Consider the following 6,167-nt stretch of genomic DNA (forward strand, 5'->3'; position numbering starts at 1 on the left):
AGGAGAGCCTGTTTCCACTGGCAGAAGGGTCGGTAACCAGAGGGCACAGATTTAAGGTGATTGGCAAAAGAACCAGAGGCGACAAGAGGAACATCTTTTTTTACCCAGCGAGTTGTTGTGATCTGGAATGCGCTGCTTGAAAGGGCAGTGGAAGCAGATTCAATCGTAACTTTCAAAAAGTGAATTGGATAAATACTTGAAGGGGAAAAATTCACAAGGCTATGGGGAAAGAGTGGGGGGGGGAGTGGGACTAATTGGAGAGCTCGTTCAAAGAGCCGGCACAGGCACGATGGGCCGAATGGCCTCCTTCTGTGCTGTATCAATCTCTGATTCTATGATAAATACACGTCTGTCTTTCATTTTTTCTAACCCAGTCAGCTTTAAGATTTTAGTAAACTTCAAAGCAGCTGTAATTCAGTACGTGTCTGTTCTCATAGGGGAGCCACAGGGGAGCTATTAGCTAGCAACTGGGGTACAGGAGACCATGTCGAAGTCTTATTTCTGCACAGGCTTTATTTTATTGATTAAACCCGCACAGCCAACCCTCAGTAAATTAACAATGAATCAACCTGAGTGATCGCTGCTTCTAAGATCATCCCGCTGTGTAATTTAAACATTTTGGTTCATTGAATTAAATTGATCATTAACCAAATGGGTAGGTTACACGCACGCTACAACCAGGAGCGGCTGAAACCCAGTTAACTCATCCACATTTGTTCAACCTCAAAGGATTGAGAGTCAGAGGACGCAGGCTTAAGGTGATTGGCAGAAGAACCAAAGGCGACGTGAGGAAAAACTTTTTTACTCAGCGAGTGGTTAGGATCTGGAATGCACTGCCTGAGAGGGTGGAGGAGGTAGATTCAATCATGGCTTTCAAAAGGGAATTGGATAAGAACCTGAAGGAAATAAATGTGCAGGGCTACGGGGAAAGGGCGGGGCGGAGTGGGACTAGCTGAAGTGCTCTTGCAGAGAGCCGGCGCGGGCTCGACGGGCCGAATGGCCTCCTTCTGTGCTGTAACCATTCTATGATTCTACGGTTCTCAGTGCAAGCAGATGGGTTGCCAAACACTCCAGGATTGGCCTGGAGCCTCCAGGAATTGAAGATTAATCTCCGGGGCTGCGAGCAACACCCGGGAGAGAAAAATCATAGGGGGCAATAAAAACAATTGAGTGTGTTTTATTCCATTTTCTTCGAAGACTTCTGTTTATTCGATATAAAAATATTGGATATGGGAGGAAAGGCTGTTTGATTGACAGTCAAAACTCTTCCAATTGGGTAACAAAGAGTTTCCAATTGGCTGTGAGAAGGCGGGGCGCCCCGCGGATGGACATGTTGGGCGACCAATGGTGGTTGGCGATCGGAGGTCATGAGGCCAACATTTATCCCTAACAACCAACATCGCTAAAACAGAAGGCGTCATCGCATTGCTGTTTGTGGGAGCTTGCTGTGTGCAAATTGGCTGCCGCATTTCCTACATTACAACAGTGACTACACTTCAAAAAGTACTTCGTTGGCTGTGAAGGGCTTTGGGATGTCCTGAGGTCGTGAAAGGCGCTGTAGAAATACAAGTTCTTTCCTTCTTTTCATGAAACCTCCCGGAATATGTTCAACCAGTGATAGCAACCCCAGAGCCAGGAAAGGTTTGGGTATAATTCTTCTTTCATTTTATTCTCTCAGTTTATTAGCGATTTTTTTTTTTGCATATCTAGGTGAGGGATGTTCATGCTGCGGAATGGAATTCTCTCCATTTCAGGCACCCATTGTCAGCACCAAGCACTCCCAGGTGAGGTACAACACATATATAATATTGGCCCAGAAATTTGGAGGCTCCCCGCGGGTGCAAGCCCCCGACCTGCACTTACCTTGCGCGCCGGCCGTTGAGCTGTGGGCGCGCGTGGGATTCCGATCCTGGGCCTGCTCCAACTGCCGGCGCGCAGTGCTTGCGTATCCCAGGGGCGCAGTTAGTTCGAAGCGTCCCCTGGGATCACGTGGGCCATGGGCAGCCAATCATAGCAGGGAATCGCCATTCATAGATTTGACAGGAAGAGCTGTCAAACCTATAAATACTATTCAGCCCCAAAACATCAATAAAACTTCAAATACATTTTTTAAAAACATCACATTTTTAAAATAACTATAAATTACATAAAATAACAATTTTAAACAATAATTTAAATTTTTGAAAAAATTAATTACATTTTCTAACAGGGCTAAAAATAAACTTACCTTTCTTTAAAGTATTTAAAAATAATAAACCTGTGGAAAAAATGTTTTAATTTTACTTAATTCACCACTTACCTTGTTAAAAGCAGGCCTTGCGACTACTTTTTACAAGCGTAGCTCCTGGAGACTTACCCTCCCGGAGAAACCTGCAAAAAAAACGGAAGTTCCAGGCGTACGCGCTGCCTCTCCGGCGCACGCGTTCGACCTGTGAACCCCTTCCTTTAAGGGAACGGAAGTTCTGGTTTCCCGCGCATGTGCAGTGCATGCACGAAACCGGCACTTTCGTTGGGCCTACGCGTGAGTACCCAGCGCGTGCTCACCCGTGGGGACCCGAATTTCTGGGCCATTGTTGATGCTCAGTTGTTGAGTAGATTCAAGACAGAGATCGCTAGATTTTTGGATACTAAGGGAATCGAGGGATATGGGGATCGGGCGGGAAAGTGGAGTTGAGGCTGAAGATCAGCCACGATCTCATTGAATGGCGGAGCAGGCTCGAGGGGCTGAATGGCCTACTCCTGCTCCTATTTCTTATGTTCTTAACACACCCCGAGCAGAGTAAACTCCCTCCACTCTGTCCCGATAATGTCTTAAACCCAACCTTAGTAAACTGCCCTCTACTGCATCCGTAATTTCCCACACCAGCCGTCCTTTTGCCTTATCTGAGTCAGATCACCAATCAGTGCCAAATTAAGAATCAGTTTTACGCAGGAACAGGAGGAGGCCATTCAGCCCCTCGAGCCTGTTCCGCCATTCAATTAGTTCATGGCTGCTCTGTACCCCAATCCCATTTCCGCACCCTAGCTCCATATCCCTTGATACCCTTACCCAACAATAATCTATTGCTGTAGCAAAATCCAAAATAGCAACAGAAAACGCTGGAAAAACTCAGCAGGCCAGGCAACATCCATGGAGAGAGAAACAGAGTCAATGTTTCAGGTCGAAGACCCTTCGTCAGGACTGAGGAAAAAAAGCAGGCAATGAAACAGATTAAGAAGCAAGTTTGGGGGCTGGGAAATGGGGGAGGGGATGAAAGAACAAAAGGGAAGGTCTGGGAGGGGCGAGGAGACATTAAGAGATATTCAAGGTGAGACGAGATGGTAATAGGACAGGTAAAGAAACAGACAATGGCTCTAGATGAAGTGAGAAATGCGCTGGCAGAGTGAGAGACAGCTGCCATGTGGGAGAGAGAAAAAAAAACCTATTGCTCTCAATCTTCAAAGCTTCAATTGTCCCCACAGGGCACGGATTTCCTCGGATTTCCTCCCAGCCCTACGGGGCCTGTGTCTCGGAGCCTCAGCCCAATATGGGGACCGCACCAGGGGCTGATTCATTTAAGCGTAGTATATTGTAATATAGGCCCTAAGCTCTGGAATTCCCTCTCTAAACCTCTCCGCCTCTCTACCTCTCTTTCCTCCTTTAAGACGCTCCTTACCTGTCCTAATATCTCCTTATGTGGCTTGGTGTCAAATTTTGTTTGATAATCGCCCCTCTCAAGTGCCCTGGGACGTTTTACTATATTAAAGGTGCTATATAAATGCAAGTTGTTGTATATTGTGATATGAATTGCTTCATTATTAATGCAGTGTATAAACATTCTTCAGCCGATTTCTTTATGCGTTTTAATGGATTGGGGGATTGGGTGTGAAGGAGTCCTGTGAATCGGGGCACTCGTTTGCTGTACGTGTGCGGTGTCCGAATCACGGTCGTGTCTTGCGTGTGACTCTCTCTCAAGCGTCAGCCAGTGGCTCAGTGGGTCGCACTCTCTTGCCTCTGGGTCAGAAGGTTGCGGGTCCAAGTCCCACTCCAGAGACTCGAGCACAAAGAAAATATAGGCCGACACTCCCAGTGCAGTGCTGAGGGAGTGCTGCACTGTCAGAGGTGCCGTCTTTCGGATGAGACGTTAAACCGAGGCCACGTCTGTCCTCTCAGGTGGATGTAAAAGATCCCCCGGCCACTATTTCGAAGAAGAGCAGGAGAGTTCTCCCTGATGTCCTGGGGCCAATATTTATCCCTCAACCAACATAACAAAAACAGATTATCTGGTCATTATCACATTGCTGTTTGTGGGAGCTTGCTGTGCGCAAATTGGCTGCCACGTTTCCTACATTACAACAGTGACTACACTTCAAAAAGTACTTCATTGGCTGTAAAGCCCTTTGGGGCGTCCGGTGGTCGTGAAAGGCGCTATAGAAATGCTGTAGTTAGTTAATAAAACGTTGATACATTTTTTAAATGCATGGCTTCGACTATTCTCTGAAGAAGTATCGACACAGGCCCAAAGAATTCTTAGTTCAGCACTGTGTTCTGCTATGGCCTGTGCCCAAATAGGTGAGGATTGCCCAAACTGATTCCACACTGGGATTTTGCAGCCAGCGGGAAAAGGAAAGCTTCATCCCATCAAACTGGGCTGGATTGAAAGCCCAGCTCCTGCGGCAAGGAAAGGCAACTCCTTAGCAAATGTACCACCCAGTTTTCCTCACCCTCTTGAATAAAGACTGAGGGCACATATCGCTCACAACGGTGTTCCAACATGTTGTTCAAACAACTTTTTGTTTTGACCTCTGGTCTCTCACTTGCACGGACATTCCCTTTCCTGCTGTCTCCAGAAACTCATTGGATTCCTTGATCAGTCCGGGCTGGTGCTGGATACAAAACATGGAATGGATCGATCCCCAGCATCAAATGTACCCTATCCCTTAATATTGTCACCTAATAAACCTCTCAGTCTTCAAAATTTCAGTTAGCCCAGCATCCACAGCTTACTAGTGAGAGAGCTTTAGATTTCCATGATCCTTTGTGTGAAAAAGTGCTTCCTGATTTAACTCCTGAATGCCCTACCTAGGTCATGTTTCAAGAGTCCTTGTTCTGGACTCTCCCACCAGACGAAATCGTTTCTCTGTATCTACCCTTATTATTTTAAACACCTTCAATAGATCTTAATCTTCTAAACCCAAGGGAATACAAGGCAACTTTATGCAGCTTGTCCCCATAATTTAATCCTTTTAGCCCCGGTGTCAGTCTGGTGAATCTGCGCTGCTCCCCCCCCCAAGGCCACTATATCCTTCCTTGAGGTGCGGGGCCCAAGCTGAACGCGGTTACTCCAGATGGGGCCTGACCAAGGCTCCCTGCAGCTGTAACATCACTTCCTCCCTTTTGTAATCCAGCCTCCTTCAGATTATGGCCGACATTGTGGCAGCACGGTGGCATAGTGGTTAGCACTGCTGCCTCACAGCGCCAGGGACCCGGGTTCGAATCCGGCCTCGGGTGACTGTCTGTGTGGAATTTGTACATTCTCCCCGTGTTTGCGTGGGTTTCCTCCAGGCGGTTTCCTCCCACAGTCCAAAGATGTGCGGGTTAGGTTGATTGGCTATGATAAATTGACCCTTAGTGTTAGGGGGATTAAATGCGTGGGGTTACGGGGATAGGGTGGGATATGTGTTGGTGTAGGGGTTACGGGGATCGGGTGGGATATGCGTCGGTGCAGGCTCGATGGGCCAAAATGGCCTCTATCTGCAATGTGGGGTTTCTGTGATTCCACTGCACTGGCACTCACACTCAAAGTGAGCCTTCGTTTAGTTCTGGTCTCAAGGAAACAACCTCCATACTCTTTTCCATTCAGATTTATCATTGAACTTGCAGTGCTAACACAGAGATCTGATTGTAGAACACTCACGCAGGGCTGGCTCTCTAAGCCTAGCTTGGCTGAAAAGAGGCAATTAATGCGATGGCAATTTTGTAGACTCTAGACTTTGAGACTGCCGCCAGCTCTATGCCAGTCTAGGGGGACGCACTTAGGAGTTTAACCGGCAGCAGGAGAAATGCTGGTTGCCAACTGCTGCGCATTCTCCAAAGGAGTACCTTTAGTGAGCTCACATGGACAATCGGTGCGGGAAGTGAAAATATTTTAATGCAGTAGGAGTGCTCTTCGCAGGTTGAGACTAAG

This window comes from Somniosus microcephalus, chromosome 13 (assembly GCF_052327205.1).
Source record: "Somniosus microcephalus isolate GS21.2 chromosome 13, FLI_Smic_1.0, whole genome shotgun sequence".
Taxonomy (NCBI): Eukaryota; Metazoa; Chordata; class Chondrichthyes; order Squaliformes; family Somniosidae; genus Somniosus; species Somniosus microcephalus.